At 40.1% G+C, this 19,760-nt stretch overlaps 1 pseudogene; it reads left to right on the top strand.

Moving 5' to 3' along the window:
* The first annotated feature begins 3,546 nt into the window (after positions 1 to 3,546).
* The window catches only part of LOC114371549, a 104,925-nt pseudogene continuing 88,711 nt past the window's right edge, over positions 3,547 to 19,760 (top strand).

Genomic DNA, 19,760 nt, shown 5'->3' with positions numbered 1-19,760 from the left:
GAGGGGGTGTACTTAGTAAAATGGGGGTGCAAACAGTAATTTTCAAATCTGGGCCCTTCTAGAGGTTTCTGGGCAATTTCTTGCTTAAGGTTGAAGTAACCTAGCTCGCCTGGGCGAGCTAGATGGCCACCACACCCCCCGTTTTGTTGAAAAATGGGATTCCGGGGCTTCCGGGACACCCGTAATGCTTCCGTAAAATTCCCATAACTCTAAATAAGCATAATTAACTTAATACGGGTGAGACGGAAGAGAAAAAAAGAAGAAAATCAAGTCCTATATGCTTCCGTAAGGCTTCCGTAACTTTTCCGTAAATTATGAAAGAAGGGGGGTGAACTTATCAAAATTGGGGGGGGGGTGCAAATAGCAATTTCGAAATTTTGAATTGGGCCTTCCAGAACGTTTTTTGAAGCTGGGTTGCTTCTGGAGGAAGCAACCCAGCTCGCCTGGGCGAGCTGGGCGGCAACCTCCTCCCCCTTTTTCCTATAAATAGGCTGAAGGGGGCTGTTCTAAGGATCCCGGAGCCCCCTGGCTATGTATTTCAGCTGTTTTGGGTGAAAAAAATTGTTTCCGTGAAGAAAATCCAAGCCGAGGTGCTTCCGTAACGCTTCCGAGATGTTTCCGTAAGCAAATCCGTGAAGGTTTTCGTCCGTTCTTCATCGTTCTTCATCCGTTCTTCGTTCTTCAACGGGTAAGTTTTCGAATCCGAGACTTTTAATTCATTTCTTGTTTTTTTAAGCTTTCCTCTTTATTTCGTTCATTTTCGATTTCTTTTCTTCCGTCTTTAACACGCTTTTACCGTTTATTTAAGCCGTTTTCTCACCTAATAAATGATAAAATGAATTTCAACCGATCATTTGTGTTGTAATCTCATTTAATCACTTTTAAAATGAAATCTAACCGATCGTTCACGATATTACCTCGGTTAAACCAAAAAGAGTAAAATAATAATAAAATAATCAAAATATCTTGAAAAATAATAATAAAATAATCAAAATATCTTTGAATAAAATAAATTAAAAAAAGTCAATCGGACGTTTTTCTTTGGAAGTTTCCTTGAATGAATTGATTAATAACCAAAGTGAAACTAAGACTAAAATAGACTCACAAATCAAGTTTTGTCCGAAAATCACTAAAAACCGTTTTAAGGTCCAACGCCTTAAACGGTCCTCTTTGCTTTTATCGGTTAACATGGACCGTTCAAAAGCATAAAATCAACATGTAACTTTACCGCTTTTGCAAGAACTACGTAGGTCTGATTTCCTCATCGCAATTGAGGATACGTAGGAGCAAAAGCCCCGCTTTTGTCGACCACCCCAAGAGATCGTTAATGGTCCAAATGCCTTAACGTTTCTCTCCTTTCAAAAAACAAGAGATCGTTAATGGTCCAACGCCTTAACGTTTCTCTCCTTTCAAAATCAAAAGACCGTTTAATGGTCCAACACCTTAAATGACCTTTTGTTCAATAAAAACATATTTTACAAAAAAGACAAAAATAACTTAACCAAACACTTTGTTCCAAAAGAACTACGTAGGTCTGATTTTCTCATCCCAAATTGAGGAATACGTAGGAGCAAAGGGAAACACCCTTGTCGACCACAAAAAGAGAAAATATAAAAAGGGTATAAAGGATATAAGGACATAAAAGGGAACGTAAAAATCAAAGTCATGTTTGCACATTCGATTAAAGGCTGCCGTCCCTTGGGGCGGACGTGTGGGGTGCTAATACCTTCCCCGTGCGTAAATACAACTCCCGAACCTTTTCACTAAAAAGTTCGTAGATCGCGTCTTTTCCGGTTTTTCCGACGTTTTCCTCAAATAAACGTTGGTGGCGACTCCGCGCGTATTCCTTTCGTGGAACACGCATCCCGCGAGTCACGCGTCGCCCTCCCGCCGAAGGGTAGGTTGCGACACACACTATCTATGCAGTTTGGTGATATAACTGTTCATTTAAATATTCTTGATGCTATGAAACACCCATCTGAAGATCTTTCTGTATTTCGTGTTGAAATAATTGACCATATTGTTGATGAATACATGACTGATCTTGATTCTAATCTGCTTGCCTGTCACTCTTCATGCATTGAATCTGAATTTGTACTTGATCATATGTCTAAATTTGATGCTGAGAGTGAATCTGAATTTGATATTGATTACATGTCTGGTGATGTTTTACCTCTTGAGATTGATTTTATAGAGTCAGATAGAACTAACCATGTTTCAGGTAGTACACATACCTCTGACTTTCTTTATGAGGTACAGGCTGAGAAACCATCTCCTTCTACCATTATCCAGCCGCCTATACCAGAATTGAAGCCTCTGCCATCAAATTTAAAATATGCTTACTTGGATGATAGCAAAAGTTTTCCAGTAGATCCTGCAAAAAAATTTTGTTATTTCACAATTGCCTTACCCCTCTTGCGTGCGAGAGGTGCGATCTTTTCTTGGTCATGCAGGATTCTACAGGCGCTTTATAAGAGATTTTAGCAAAGTAGCCCTTCCACTATCCAACTTTTTGCAAAAGGAGGTAGAGTTTGACTTTAATAAATGCAAAGAGGCTTTTGATTGCCTCAAAAGAGCACTGACTACCACCCCCATCATCCAGGCACCCGACTGGACAGTCCCTTTTGAGCTTATGCGTGATGCATCCAATTATGCATTGGGGGCTGTCCTTGCTCAGAAAATTGATAAATTGCCTAGGGTGATATATTATGCTTCTAGGACTTTAGATGCTGCCCAAGCAAATTATACTACTACTGAGAAAGAGCTACTAGCCATAGTTTTTGCTCTTGAAATATTTCGTTCTTATTTGCTTGGTACTCGCATTATTGTTTATACTGACCATGCAACTTTAAAGTACTTGTTGAAGAAGGTGATTCAAAGCCTAGGTTGATTCAATGGATGCTCTGGCTCCAAGAATTTGACTTGGAGATCCGTGATAGGAGCGGAGCACAAAATTTAGTTGTTGATCATTTGAGTCGGATCGAACATGTGTCTCATGGTGACTCACCCATTCAGGATGATTTTCCGGATGATCATTTATATATATTGTATAGTATTTATGATTCTCTTTCTACTCCCTGGTTTGCTAACATTGTCAATTATTTAGTTGCTTCTGTTTTTCCTCCCTTAGCATCTAAGGCTTAAAAAGATAAAATTAAAAGTGATGCTAAGCATTTTATTTGGGATGACCTCTACTTGTGGAAATTGTGCAGTGATCAGGTCATTAGACGATGCATTCCAGATCATGAGACTAACTCAGTCCTGCAATTTTGTCATTCTTCCGCACCGGGAGATCATCTGGGTGTTCAAAGGACAGCTCGCAAAGTGCTTGACTGTGGCTTTTATTGGCCCACCATCTTTAAAGATGCGTGGAAGATTTGTAGCACTTGTGAGCAGTGTCAGAGAGTGGGAAGTGCACTTACATGGCGACAACAAATGCCTCAGCAACCTATGCTATTCTGTGAGGTGTTTGATGTCTGGGGTATATATTTCATGGGCCCTTTTCCTATATCTTTTGGTTATGTTTACATTCTCCTTGCAGTTGATTATGTTTCAAAATGGGTGGAAGCCAAGCCCACTAGAACTAATGATGCTAAGGTTGTTGTAGATTTTGTCAGGTCTAATCTGTTTTGCAGGTTTGGAGTACCTAAAGCAATCGTTAGTGATCAAGGAACCCATTTTTGCAACAAATAAATGCATGCCTTGCTTAAAATGTACGGGGTTGTACACAGGGTATCCATACCATACCACCCCCAAACCAATGGACAGGCAGAAATCTCTAACAGGGAGATCAAGAGAATTTTAGAGAAGATTGTGTAGCCAAGCAGGAAAGATTTGAGTACTAGGCTTGATGATGCTCTTTGGGCACATAGGACTTCCTAAAAAGCACACATAGGAATGTCTCCTTATCGGGTTGTCTTTGGAAAGGCATGTCATCTTCCAGTGGAGATTGAGCATAAAGCATACTGGGCAGTGAAGACCTGCAACTTCTCTATGGATCAAGCTGGTGAGGAAAGAAAGTTGCAACTGAGTGAGTTAGATGAGATCCTCCTAGAAGCCTACGAGAATGCCAAGTTCTACAAAGAAAAGACCAAGAAGTTCCATGATAGCATGATAATTAAGAAGGACTTCATGGTCGGGCAAAAAGTGTTATTGTATAATTCTAAGCTTGGACTCATGAGTGGTAAGTGGATTGGTCCTTTTGTTGTTACTAATGTTTTTCCTTATGGTACAGTTGAGATCAAAAGCGACTCCACAAACAAGAGCTTCAAGGTCAATGGACATCGACTTAAGCCATTCCTCACAAACCCTTCTTTAGTGGACGTAGTGGTGGAAGAGACTTCCTTACTCCACCCTACTCTTCCTCCACCATGACTTAGGGAGTTTTTCTTTCCTATCTCCTTATTTACTTTTATTACATTTGTCCGATTCTATTTGATGGTCTAATTGCTTTTAATCTTTTAATTGTGCTACATTGAGGACAATGTGTTGTTTAAGTATGGGGGGGGGGGAGTTCTTTGGTTTTGGTTTTGCTAGTTTTGTTAGTTTTGTTGAGTTTCTAGTTTAATATTTTAGGTTAATTCTGTTTGCATGTACAACTTTGCATATTTTTCTTTGAATTATAGGATATGTTCAAGAAATGGGTAATTGTTCTGAAAAAAAAAAGTCTCTTGACATTTTGTGATTTGAAATCCTTGTTTTTCCTCTACATGTCATGATAGTTTTGAAAGCTCAATTTGAAAGTGATAAGTTTACCTTTGTGAGAATTTGAGCCATTCATCATTATAATCTTTTGGTGTGTTTTGCCCCATTGATTGCTTGCACAATAGCCTTGGCTTGATTCTTGTTGATGCTTCCTAATTCACATGCATATTTGGAAATGATTTAGGCAATTTTGTTCTTATAAGCTTCAAGCCAAATGGACTTACCTTGAATTAATTCCTTTGATAGCCCCTTTGAGCCTATGTTCCCCTTTCTTTGTTTTGAAGCTCATTACAAGCCTTAAGTGAAAAACCATGATAACACCTTACCCTTAAAGAATTTTGGAGCTTTGGAATTGTTTTGGGAATAAGTGTGGGGGGGTATGTTTCATTGGAAGATATGATTTTTGGCCATGATTAATGTTTTATTTTGGCCATGGTTGATGTATATATATATTGCCTAGTTCTTGCTTTAATCTTCAAATTCGTACTGTCTAAAAAAAAGAGAAAAAAAATGAAAAAAAAAATCAATTGCTGCAAATTCTGCAAATTCGTACTGTTAAAAAAAAAACAAAAAGAGAAGAAGAAAAGAAGCGAAGTTGAATAAATGAGGTCTTGTTATGAGGACTTGATTGATTTTATTGATATTGGAGGGTTTGGGTTTACTACTTGTGCTTAATTTCCACTTATTCCCCATTGCTCCTCTATTCCTTTGGGATTTAGCTACTTATTCCATATTTTTTTCCCTACCTTGTCCTTGGCCCCATTACAACCTTTAAAGACCTTTTGATCCGCATGTGCATGTGTTTGTTAAGTTGTTTGTCAATTTTAGAATTTTGCCAACTCTATGTGGTGTTTGTTTTCATGGGTGCTTCGAGAGTAAACAGTAGCCTAGACACTAGAGAGATAGAGTGTATATCTTGTGAGGTTTTATCACTTTTGATTCTTGAGCTGATTAACTATTTTGCCATGATTGGGTTGCTTGGATGATTTCCATGAATGTCTTGACTCTGTGGATCTCTTCATTTTAGATGTTACCCATTCCTTTCATTCCTTGATGTTCATTGAGAAATATGTAAATGTTTTTGTTTGTCTCTCTTTGATATCCATGGATTTTGTTCTTTGTTTCATTTTTCCCAGGAGTGCAAAAGGCTAAGTATGGGGGGTTTTGATGTGCCATTATTTTCTCCTATTTCTTAACCCTTTTTGCACCATTTTAAGTACTGATTAGTCTTAATTGTCAAATTAATTAGGCAATTTTATTATTTGGGCCCATTCAGCTAATTTGATGTTTTTAATCTAATTTCAAGAATTAATGAAACATTGGGCTTGAATCTAGAATTGGGTTTGGACTTGAAGAGGGTAGACTATTTTATTCTACAAAATTTTATCTTATCTAGACTTTATCTTATCTAGATATTATTTAGATTTGATCTCATCTAGATCTTATCTTATCTATATTTGATTTGATTTTATTTATGGGCTTGGATTTAAAACAGATTTGTAACCTTTGGGGCTGGAAAAACTATATAACAACACTAAGGTTCTAGTTTAGGCTCTCTCTCTTCTCTTTCTCTCTCTCTCTCTTTCTCTCTCTCTCTCTCTCTCTCTCTCTCTCTCTCTCTCTCTCCTGTTTTTGTTTTTTAGTTTTAGGCTTTTCTTAGACACTTATTCGTTTTGCAATTCTAGTTTTGACTTTTCATTTTAGCAATAAAATTCCGTTTTACAATCTATAATTTCGTTCTCTATTGATTAATGGAAGGCTAAGTCTCCAGCGTTGCTTTCTCTTGAGGATCAAACACAGTTCTCTTTGAGGTTCTATTATTACTGTTAAATTTTGTTCAGTTTTTACTCTTCACTAATTACTCTGAATTTGTTGCTATTAATTCATGCATACTTAGTGCTTGATTAATTGTCTCTGTGCTTAATTACGTTCATGCTTAATGATCGTTTATGATTAATTGGTGTATGTGTTGCTTAATCACATAATGAATGCCTTATGTTAAATTTTGCTTAGTAATTTAATTTAGGGTTGGATTAAGTGGTTGAACTGATAAAGGATAAACTCTTGTAACCTAGGATAAGAGACTTGCTTGTGAATCAAGGGGAAGCAACGTGTTTTTAATTCTGATATTTTCTAATTCAATTTTACTCGCTGTTTAATTTACAACCCCCCCTAATTCGTTACTATTTTCCTACTATCTGTTATGAACGTTTGGTTGATCATTGCTCGTTGGGAGACGACCTAGGATCACTTCCTAGTTACTGCATTTTAATGTTTATTTGATTCGGGTACGGCCTCGATCAGAGAGCTAAATCCTCAGTTGGTTCTTCTTATGGGGTACTTGATGTAAATAATTTCATATTTATCTAATGATGTTTTATGTGTTCACTGTGCTATTAGTATTTAATTCTAGTGTGCCTTTGCCTTGATCACACAACTGCATGCTTAGTTAGGGTCACTCAACATTGGGAAATGGTTTGATCCTTAGAACCTGATAGGACGGGGCTATCTTATCGTACATGTGCGAGACATCGGGGTACGGTAACTTAGTTTTTGGTATGTTTTGTCTTAATGCGGTCCTGGTTAAGTTTATTCCAACAAGAGACATTTGAGGATGACGCTTGAGTAGGATTAGGCTAAACATGCGTCAGACATTGGGGGTTTAGTAGTCCAGGAGACAACATAGAACACAAGAACATTGTTAGGTAGAGAACATCCTTAATAACATCAGTCCACCTTGTAGGAAGACCAACATGTTGTCTATCTATCTTTATACACTGCTACTCACCTCTACTTGCTTTTGAATAGTTTAGTTTACATACTTGTCCATACCACACACTATACTTTTATCCTAGGACACTTATTTACTGAACCATAGCTTTACCAAGTAAAACAAGTTCCCTGAGAGTTCGATACTCGGTATTCACTTACCGTTTTATACTACTTGAGCGATCCGGTGCACTAGCCAGCTTTCGACCACCCAGCCTGAACCTTCCTTGATTCTATGTGAACTCTACCAGACTTACCATGCCATTCCTGTTCTAGCCCAAACCCATTTTGGGCTCATATCCATGCCATAACATTACCCGAGCTACCATCAGCGCAACACCAGATGAGCGCGGCTGTACCGGGGGAGACTCCATGTAAGCATTTCTCACAACTTCTAATGCTTGAAAGAACATTTCCAAGGACTCATCCGCAGCCTCCACATAAGGCATAGAAGAATGAAAACTCACAAGTATGTCTTCTTCTCCCGAAACTATAATCAACTGCCCCTCCACCACAAACTTTAACTTCTGGTGCAGTGTTGACTGGACCACCCCAACCGAATGAATCCAAGGCCAGCCTAATAAGCAATTGTAGGTAGGATTTATGTCCATTACTTGGAAGGTAATTTGGCACACGTGGGGTCTGATTTGAATCGGGAGATCAATCTCCCCCCTTACATCCCAGCGGCTGCCATCGAAAGCTCGCACTACCATGGAGCTTGGTCTTAGGTGTGATGCCTTAAAAGACAACTTGTCCAAAGTAGCCTTGGGCATGACATTAAGGGAAGAGCCATTGTCAATAAGCACTTTGGCCACTATGTGGTCCAAACATTTGACAAATACGTGTAAGGCTCTGTTGTGTCCCCTGCCCTCGACGGGTATTTCCTCATCGGTGAATGTGAGGTAGTTGTTGGTCATGATGTTGTTGATTATACCTCCGAAACCCTCCACCGATATGTCTTATGCTATGTGGGCTTCATTCAAAATCTTGACTAATAATGCTCGATGAGGTTTGGAGTTCAAAATCCTAGTTGGGGTTTTGTTTAGTTGTTCAATCATCTTGAAATCGCTCTGTTGGATGATTCTCAGGAGCTCGATTGCTTCTTCAGCGGATATTTCCTTTTTGCTAAAGTTGTTGATGGAAGCTTGCTTGTGGAGCTTCTATGGAGGCTGGATCTTTGAGCTTCAATGAGGTCCTTCAATGGTGATTTTCCACCATGGAGATGCAGCGGAAGACATAGGAGAAGAGGTGAGAGGAGGCGCCATTCACTAGGGAATAAGACATGGAAGAAGGAGCTTCACCACCAAGAATGTGCCTTGGATAAGAAGCTTGGAGATGATGCTTTAATGGAGGAAAAGAAAGAGAGAAGGGGGGAACATGAAATTGAAGGAATAAAATATGGAGAGAAGTGGAACTTCGAAGTCATGGAATACCTGGTGTTCCCAAAGAAGTTTGTTGATGAGGGTGGCATAGTAGATGTCGTCCACTCCTCCAGGGTCTTCAAGTTTCTTAATATGTTGTAGATAGTGTGCGGAAGGTCGAATGGAATCTCATCCATTAGATGGAAGAACACAAATTTGTGTAAGTCAGATAGAGTCTTTTGAACCTACTTTGTGCATGAGGCTTTTCTGAGTGATGTTGGACCAGATTTTGGCCATATCACATAGAAGGTTGTACTAAACCTTCTTTTTTCCATCTTTCTTCTTGATGTTCTTCCGATATAGGGCTTTTAGAACGTGTCTCTCATAGGTCTTCTCCCAGTCTTCTTGGTATGTGCTTCCTTCCCTGATGCACCCAGTGACTTTTGTGATGAACTCCATAGACAACACGACTTTCTTTCTTAGAACCTTGGACACAATGGTGTGTCCAATCCTTAAGTTGAGCATTCCTCCAAAACATCCTGATGAGTTCTGGGTGTATCAGTTGTGGATCATTGAAATAGCCACGAATTCCACAAACAAGCAGAGTATGTTATATGTTGAGGCCAAGACCTTCTAGCATACTAATGTCAAAGAAGTGTTCAATGTGAACAGTAGGTTCTACATCAGTGCGGATGGTAGTGGTGTTTGTGGTGATGATGGTTGTGGCAGGAGCAGTGTTTTCGCTAGAGTTTGACATGGTGAGTTGAGAAAAAGGATTATGGTTTTTGTGAGTTTTTCTTAAGAGAATCTTGAGTGTTCTTGCTAAGTTAGTGAAGATAGATCGTCGCCTTAATTTCTTGGAGTTTATAATGGAATGTGAGTCAGTTTCTCTGGGATTTTAAAAGGTAATCAAGAGGCCAGCTACTCAAGGATAACTCAGAAGTCAAAACACTATGTTTTAATAAGATATCGAGTTTTCAAAAATATCCCTCGTCAGCTCTTAGTTGTATAGTCATGCAAGGATATTTGTATGGCCATTGGAAAACATGTCCTCTAGAAGCAGGGTATAATTTGTCAGGCATTTGGACATGAATCATTCGTTACTAAGGCCATTCTGAGATGATCTCTTAATAGAATTAGTCTATCTTCAGTAAGGGGTTTTGTAAAAATGTTAGCAAGCTAACTATCAAAGGGTACAAACTATATTTCCATTGTTCCCTTCTGAACATGTTCTCTTAGAAAGTGATGTTTAATTTCTATATGCTTGGCTCGTGAATGCAGAGTAAGGTTTTTAGAGATACTTATTGTAGTTTTATTATCACAATAGATGGGGATGTTTTCTTTATATATATATATATATATATATATATATATATATATTATAGTCTTCTAGTTGATTATTTATCCATATCAGTTGAGTACAACAACTTGTTCATGATATGTATTTTTCTTTTGCAATGGATAATGTGACTGAGCCTTGCTTTTTGCTGATCCAAGTGACCAGGTTTCCACCAATGATATGGCAACTTCCATTAGTGCTTCTTTTTTATTTTGTCACCAACATAGTCAGTGTCACAATAACTAATCAACATGAATTCCTTCCTATACTTAAAGTAAAGACCAAGATTAGAAGTTCCTATTTAAATATCTAAATATTCTTTTGATAGTTGTTAAGTGAACTTCCTTTGGGTCTTGTTGGAATCTGGCACATAGTCCAACACCAGGTTTGGACACAATTAGTCATAGTAAGGATATAATCATTGGTCTATATTAAGAGTTGTCCACTTTATTGGATTCCTCATCTAGTCCAAGACATGTCGTTGGATGCATAAGAGTCTTCAGTTCTTTTGCATCTTCCAACTTGAACTTCGTGATAAGTTCCATGACATACTTGGTTTGATGGATATAGATTACATTGTTGGTCAATTTTATCTATAGTCCTAAAATGAACTTCAGTTCACCCATCATACTCATTTCAAATTTAGCCTGCATTAACTTGGTTTGATGGTTATTATTTTTTTATCCTTTTTTGCAAGATATGTTTTTATTGAATGAAAGGTCATTTAAGGCGTTGGACCATTAGACATTCTTTTGGAAAGTGAGAAAAACATTAGGCATTGGACCATTAATGATTTCTTTATTTTGAAAGAGGTAACAAAGTTACATATTGATTTTAGGCTTTTTAGAAATCTACACTTAACCAACAAAAGCGGAAAAGACCATTTCAAGGAGTTGGACCTTTGAAAATGGCTTTTTTAGGCGATGACAAAAAGTTTGGTTTATGAATCGATTTTAGCCTTAGTTTCACTTTGGTTATTAGTCGATTCGATTAAGAGAAATCCCAAAGAAAAACGTCCGATTGATTTTTTTTTTATTTTACTAAAAGATATTTTCGATTATTATATTATTATTTTACCTCTTTTTGGTTTTCAATATGGTTACGGCATGACCGAACGGTCGGATTTCATTTTAACAGAACCTAATGGATATTACAATTCAAATGATCGGTGGAAATTTATTTTATTTTTTGATTAGGTGAAAAAATGACTTAAGTAAATGACTAAAGCACGTCAAAAGGGGGTACGGAAAGTAAACGAAATGAAAATAAAAGCACGTGAAAACAAATGAGGGCCACTAAGGGTACATAGAATGAATTGAAAAGTTCAATTTTGGGAACTTATCGGTTGAAGACTGAAGAACGACAAAGAACGAACGACGACCGTCGAAGAACGGTTGAAAATCTTCGCGAAATCACCCAGGAAAACGTTACGGAAGCGCCTGGACTTGGATTTTCTTCACGGAATTTTTTTTTCCACTAATTTCATGTGATCTCGAATTACCAGGAGGGCTGAACATTTTTTCCCTTCACTTCTCCCCCTATTTATAGGAAAATAGGGGAAAAGCTTGCCACCCAGCTCGCCCAGGCGAGCTAGGTTGCTTCCTCTAGAAGCAAACGCCTTCTGGAGGAATTTTCTGGAAGGCCCAAGTGGGTATGATTGCTATTTGCACCCCCATTTTTACTAAATGCACCCCCTTGCTCTTTTTTGGTGATTCCTTTTCCGTAACGTTACGAAACTTTACGAATTTCGTAACGATGCTTGTTTTCTTTTTGTAATGTTACGAAACCTTACGGATTACGTAATCATCCCTTTTTTTGCCTTCCGGAACGTTACAAAACTTTATGGATTGCGCACTAACACTTCCTTTCAATTTCCGGCATGTCACGGAACTTCACGGATTATGCTACAATGCTTTCTTTTGACTTCCGACATGTCACGAAACTTCACGAATTGCCTAACGATGGGTGCCAAGTACCTCGAAGTGGTCAAACGAGGGTCGCATCCCAACAACGGATGGTCCCCGGACAAAATTAGGGTATGACAGTTGCCCCTCTTTACTTGTCTTTTATTGGAGATAAAAGGGAAGTAAAGATAAGACACTAATTTCGTTCGAGCGAAACAACATTCGTCCAGTGAATCTCCCTGCCAGCGGAACTTGCAAAAAAATGAAAATGATCAGTACCAACACATCATCCTGATACTATCGAATTTTCTCCTCTTGGTTGATACAAGACGCAGAATGACCATAAATGATCAGTACCATAATTTGTTGGACACGATCGAGCCTGGGCGGCGAGACACAGAATGACCATAATTTGTCTTTGTGTGCCACCGGACACGATCACCTCTGAAAGGAGAAAAGGTGTGCGGAATGACCATAATTTGTCTCCGCCCACCACTCAACTTGCTATTTTTGAATGACAAAGGGCGCATAATTTGTCTCTGTGTGTTTATCACCCACCTCGCTGCTCCTGAATGATAAAGGGCGCAGAATCTGTCTCTGTGCGTTTACCCACTCAGCTTGTTGTTCCTAAATGATAAAGGGCGCAGAATTTGTCTCTGCGCGTTTATCACCCACCTCGCTGCTCCTGAATGATAAAGGGCGCAGAATCTGTCTCTGCGCGTTTACCCACTCAGCTTGTTGTTCCTGAATGATAAAGGGCGCAGAATCTATCTCTGCGCATTTACCGACTCAGCTTGTTGTGCTTGAATGATAAAGGGCGCAGAATCTATCTATGCGCGTTTACCAACTTTGAGTCTTAGAGATAGCAAAGGAAAGTTTTAAACGGATAACCACTCGGGTATCTTCGCATGTCACGTGACTCTAGTGTCAGTATAACAGAAATTGTCTGCGCGGAACATGACGTAAATCTCCGCGTGTCAACGGGCTTGTTGGCCGCGATTGACAAAAGGTGCAGAAGACGACGTTAGCCTCTGCGTGCTATCATGCTTTGAGTCTTAGAGATAGCAAAAGAAAGTTTAAAAGGATAACCACTCGAGTATCTCCACCTGTCACGTGACTCCAGTGTCAGTATGACAGAAATTGTCTGCGCGGAAGATGACGTAAATCTCCGCGTGTCAACGGGCTTGTTGGCCGCGATTGACAAAAGGTACAAAAGACGATGTTAGTCTCTGCGTGCTATCATGCTTTGAGTCTTAGAGATAGCAAAATAAAGTTTAAACGGATAACCACTCAGGTATCTCCGCATGTCACGTGACTCCAGTTTCAGTATGACAGAAATTGTCCGCACGGAAGATGACATAAATCTCCGCGTGTCAACGGACTTGTTGGCCGCGATTGACAAAGGGTGCAGAAGATGATGTTAGTCTTTGCGTGCTATCATGCTTTGAGTCTTAGAGATAGCAAAAGAAAGTTTTTACGGATAACCACTCGGGTATCTCCACATGCCACGTGACTCCAGTGTCTGTATGACAGAAATTGTGGGGGCGGCCGACAAAAGCGAGGCTCTTGCTCCTACGTATCCTCAATGAGGAACTCAGACCTTCGTAGTTCTGGCTAACTTGTGAGACTAAAAATAGTCTCGGTGTTTTCTTCACTAAAATGCGAACATGCTTTAGTAAAGAGACAAAACTTCCAACTGATCAGAGCAACATATTTTTTGGATGAAAAACAATGTGTCTACCGGGGAAGGAAAGTATACTGGTGAAATCTTCTCATAACCATAAATGAGATTTTGGATGTTAGCATTTCGCTTCTAAATGAGCATTTAGAGGAAACACTGGGTTCAACAAAAATAGAAGAAAATCACTCAAAGTGTATCAATCTCACCCGGGTAAGTGTTTCATCCTAATTCCGAACCATAGATATGCCATGACTTGATTTTGCAAATTATTTCCTATCAAATCAAAGATTACATGCGTGATCATGTATCAATAGGACTTTTTCTTGGGGATGGTGTTTATTTGGTGGGAACTTTGGCTTTAAGTGTTTTTGACTTTTTCCTTTTCTGTTTTTGTTTAGTGTGAGGTGAACAAGTCACTGAAGCACAGGATTTAGGTTGGCAATCAAAGGGAGAGGACCACTTTAGGTCATGGTTTCCTTTCTTTTCTTGTTTTCTTGCTGACAAATCTGTATTGTTCAGATATTGTCTGGTCCAAAGGCCTTTCTGTATATTTCTTCAGTTTTCTTCCGATCCTTGATCGGGAACTTTTTCCTTTTTTGCTTTCTCCCACTCTTCGATTGGGAATTTCCTCTTTTTTTTTTTCTCCTGCTCTTTTGATTGGGAATTTCCTTTCTCCCTTATTTTTCCTTTCTCCCACTATTTGATTGGGAATTTTCTCTTTTTGTTTTCTTCTAAGGGCAAGGATTGACATTCTCACCCTGGGTCACGGTTTATGGTAAATTAGGATTTTGGTTCAAGGCTTGTAGCACGGCTGGACATGATATATGTCCGGGTTTGGTTCGGTTCAAGGATAAAAGGGGATGTCCCACATTATTTTCATGATACAAATGCAACAATGATGATTTGGAAATTTTATGCAAAACTAGTCATGCATGCACCTATGTGGACACTCAAGTGTCGAAATTTTTTTGGTCATGTGATGCTAGGGCTCATAATTCATTTTCTCTATTTTAGTCAACCCAGTGTTTCTAAAATATGTTCTTTTATCAATTTGTATATTCATCCGAGTCTATTTTGGGTGTTCGAAAAACTTTCGCAGCATTTACCCTTCAAGTGTATACACATTTTTTTTTCAAAAACTGGTTATGATCAGTGAATCCTTTCAAAGAAAAGTTGGAAGTTATCTCTTTTCACAAGCATGTTGTTTTTTTTAGCCAGACTACTTTTTATTCTTATTATTTTCTTTGTTCTTCCTTCTTTTTCTTTTCCTACTTGCTCTCTTTTCCTTTTCCTCTTTTTCTTTTTTTAAGTTATTTATCATTTGTTCATTTCCTCTCTCTTCTTTCTCTTTTTTTTTCTTTTTTTCTTTTTTCTTTTTCCCCTTTTTTTTTCTCTTTTTCCCTCTGAAAAAGTCGTGCGGACGAGGGCGCACACTACCTACTCACGTCTAACCACAAGGTGAACGAGAAACACATGAAAATGGTAAGTCGCAAAACGGTGACGAAATAACTGAGAGCCATAACGCCGAAAATTTCTAACAGAAACGAGCAATAATGATAGTAATGTTAGTAACCATATGAACAAAACAGAAAATAATAATGTCAACAGTAATATGGGCAATAACAGAAAACGTTAATAGCAAACTAATCAAAAAACAGATATGTCAAAATATGTGGTGACCTCGGTCACGTGGCTCCGCTTCCTCCCAAGAAGCCGAGTAAATCGGTCATCTCCTCATCCATGCGGGCGTCCTCTGGATCGCCAGGAGCCTCTGCAGGTGCCTCCTCTATCTGGTCCTCGGGCCAATCCCCAGGCCATGCGACCTCAGCCCTAAACTGATCTAGAGTAGGGCACGGAAAAGGAGCGAAACCCTGGCTTTGCAAACTGTGGCTGAGCTGGTAGAGACACTCATGGGTCTGCACATGTGCCCTGTGGGTGGCCGCCTGCTGGCGAACCAAGTGCCGTAAATACTGCTTCATGCTGAATGACCCAACTAGATCATCCTGATGAGGTGGTGGTGGTGCGTCAGCAGCCTGTGGTGCATCACCATGCGCCTGTCTAGGCGTGCAATACTTCTCAATGAAGGCCCGGGTGATCGGCGGTCGAATCACCTTGCTAGGTGTGACAGGAACCCCGAATGACTGGCAGAGGCCCGTGATCAATGCTGGAAACCCCAGGGCCCTGTTAGACTTATCTGGGTCTAGAGGGTGCCTGGTAGGCGGCATACCTGCAAATAAATAAATGGCATCGGCGATCAACTGAGCCACATGGACGCTCATCCGTGTCAGGATGACATACACCAGCTGACACTTCGGCAGAGGGAGGTCGGAGTTATGATCGCTGGGCAGGATGTTGCTGAGCAGCAACGTCATCCACGCCTAGGTCAAGGTAGTCATGTTGGTGCGCATGATCCGCACCCGTCTCCCGGCAGCGGTCCGGGCAAAATCTTGACCTGGTATGCATAGCAGCTGGGCAATGGCCTCCTCATCAAATCCATCGACCCGGTTCCTTCTCTGACTATACTCGCACTCCTGGCCCCCCTCCAACACTAGCGGGTATCCTAGGAACTGGCTGAGGGCGTCTGCATCAAAAGGAATCCACTGGCCCCTTACCCATGATCGCATGTCCCGCACACCCTCCTCCGTGCGCCAAGCATTGGCATAAAACTCTAGAACTATATCCGGATCAAACTTGGCCATGGGAGTGACCAGCGACGTCCAACGCCGGCGAGCTATCTCCTCCTGGAAATCTGTGTACTCATCGTCTCTAAGCTGGATGCGTCTCTCTCGGTGGAATGACCATCCTTTGATGGCCTCGAAACGCTACTGGTGCTCAGCACTCCTGAAACGATGGTTGTCAAACTCGGGAGCGGCACTGGTCCCTTCAGCCGCGACGTCCTTCCTGGATCTCTTTGCGGAAAGCTTTCTCGGAGCCATTTCCTGTGAGGATAAACATTTGGAAAGTTAGTTTACAAGAAACGCATATTTTAAAGCAAAAACGGCATGATAATATTTCCGATTTAGAACAAACTTGTGCACACATTTCCTTAATGTAAAACATTTATGAACGTGCATATGCGTAAATTATCCTACTATTTATATCAACATACAAGGATATTCAAAATATTATAGTTACCACACATATATATATTATTTTTGGAAAGAATACGTATACGCATGCTCAAGGTATTGTGTCAAAATTACATATGTCGATATCCTAAGCATTTTGCTATCACAAACTACCTACACACATTTGAAGTATTTTATTTAACATACAAATTTTTTTTCATTTCATTCACATTTATTTATACATATATGCACATTGGAAAGCCAATCTCACGTCATGAAAAGGAACTTTCATGTCATCTATATACACTCGAGGGGCAATTCCACATCATATATTCATTTGGGGAGCATCCTCATGCCATGGTCACATTTTTCTAAAAAAACTCCTTATGCTACCTATCCACAAATATACATATTTTGAAAGGCATTTTTATGCTACCTATCCACAAATATACATATTTTGAAAGGCATTTTTATGCTACCTATCCACAAATATACATATTTTGAAAGGCATTTTTTGCTATTCATTCACACTTTGCAAGGTATTTTCATGCCATATATATTCACATATATACATACCATTGAAAGGTATTTTCCATGCTACCTAGGCGCAAGGTATTCCTCATGGGGCAGCCAAATTTAAATTCTAATAAAAACCTCTCAAACATGTCCTAATATTCATGCCTTTAACATTCGAAACCCAAAATTTAGATTCCTAGGCATAAGTCATGCTTCCTTGCATTGAAATTAAAAGCTTGGGTTCCTAAGCCTAGAATTGCATTTGGGCACTCATTTTAAATCCTTCATGTTGTCCCTATATATATAAAACAAAACCCACAATCCCAAGCTTACAAAACCATGCTCATATGTCATTGAGTCATTTCACCGAGCTCTTCGTGGGCGCATGTTTAGTCATGAATAGCAAGAGAGTGGGGGCAATGTGGCATGCCCCATTGCTTCAGAATGCAACATAGGCTTAAGACCATCCCTTACAACCCCCTAACTCAAACCAATCAAGCATGAAAACAAACCAAAATTGCCTCACAAATTTGAGCACATTACCACAATTTAGAGCACCAAAAGAAGACCAAAATACACCAACGAAAAGCTAGAAAGCTCAAGGATGAGATACTTACTTGTTGGAGTGAGTAGGAGTACCAAAAATGAAAGCAAAATGCAACCAAAGGTGGCTTGGGGGAGCAAAAACCGTGAGTCCCGTGAGCTCTTCTTTTGAATGAGGGGTGAAGTTTTTGAGTGCAGAAAACGTTCCCTTCCCTCGTTTTTTTATATTTTGGTGCAGGGGTTGCTTGCCCAGGCGAGCTAACCTGCCATTTTTTTTAGGGGAAACATAAGCATGGCCCTCTACGGGTTGGCGCTCGCTTATTCGAACCCACTCAAGGTAGATTAGGCATCCATTCTTTTTAATTTAAACAAACAACAGTAATAACTACTGTGAATTAAAAGGATACTAGGCTGCCTTGTAGCGGCGTTTTCCGCTTGCCCAGAGCTGGGAAGGGACGACAATCTGTCGGTCGTAACCCTAGCCTCTATTTGCATCCATTCCTAAGTATCTAAAAGTAGGAAGCAACAATGTATGGCAAATCGTGACCGCATCGTCGACTTACCTTGATTGGCTTCTGCCTTTAACTTTGTCTCGACCTCTGACCGTGGCCTAAGACGATTCTGCCCCTGCTATCACAAAATATGCATGCGTATGCGTATGCATGAATGTTTTCGATGCAATAATCTTCTTAGTAAAAGCTGGTTAGGTTCAGTTTTACTTAAGCGCTTGGGGCACCCCATGAACTGAGCAAAAGGGCTCAGGTTATTACAAACTAACACATGGTTTAAAATCAAAGTGAGGGCTGAAGCCTAAAACCCATGTTCTCTTCTTTTAAAAGACTATGACGAGAGATATACAGTAGACGAGAATCCCTGGGGGAAACCAAGAAGACACACAAAAATGAAAGAACATGCAGCGACATCCTTAAATGCCCCAGATTCTAAGCATAGTATTGCTTGACAACATCAGAGTTCACAGGTAAAGGTAGCTCCTCGCCATCCATGTTGGTAAGCACCAGGGCTCCACCGGAAAAAGCCCTTTTCACAACGAAAGGCCCTTCATAGTTCGAGGCCCACTTCCCTCGGTTATATTTAACAGCGTGGGACATCTTCTTTAGCACAAGGTCTCCCTCATGGAACTTGCGCAAGCGTACCTTCTTGTCGAACTCATTCTTCATTCTTTGTTGATACAGGCGCCCATGACTCATGGCTGTCAAGTGCTTACCTTCAATAAGGTTGAGTTGGTCATAGCGTGTTTGAGCCTACTCTGATTCTTCTAAGCCAGATTCTGCTAGTATCCTCTGGGAAGGGATTTCTACTTCAAATGGGAGTACCGCTTCCATTCCATAAACCAAGGAATACGGCGTTGCCCTAGTAGAAGTTCGTACTGAAGTTCGGTACCCATGCAAGGCAAAAGGCAACATCTCGCGCCAATCTTTGTATGACATTGTCATCTTCTGAATAATTTTCTTAATATTCTTGTTGGCTGCTTCTACGGCTTCGTTCATCTTTGGCCGGTAGGGTGTGGAGTTGTGATGCTGGATTTTGAAATCCGGGCACATCTACTGCATCATCTTGTTATTCAGATTGGTACCATTGTCGGTAATGATCTTCCTAGGAAGTTCGTACCGATAAATCAGCTCCCTCTTGATGAATCTGACCACTACACTCCTCGTGACATTGGTGTAGGAAGCCGCTTCGACCCACTTGGTGAAATAATCTACCGCCACGAGAATGAAGCGATGTTCGTTCGAAGCCTTGGGCTCGATGGCCTCGATGACATCTATTCCCCACATGGAAAAAGGCCAAGGGGCAGACATGACATTCAGAGAATGTGGCGGAGCATTGACATTATCCACGAACGCTTGAAACTTG

This window comes from Glycine soja, chromosome 2 (genome assembly GCF_004193775.1).
Source record: "Glycine soja cultivar W05 chromosome 2, ASM419377v2, whole genome shotgun sequence".
In the NCBI taxonomy this organism is placed as follows: domain Eukaryota; kingdom Viridiplantae; phylum Streptophyta; class Magnoliopsida; order Fabales; family Fabaceae; genus Glycine; species Glycine soja.
Note: the sequence above shows the minus strand (reverse complement) of the source record. Positions and strands in the feature narration are given on the sequence as shown.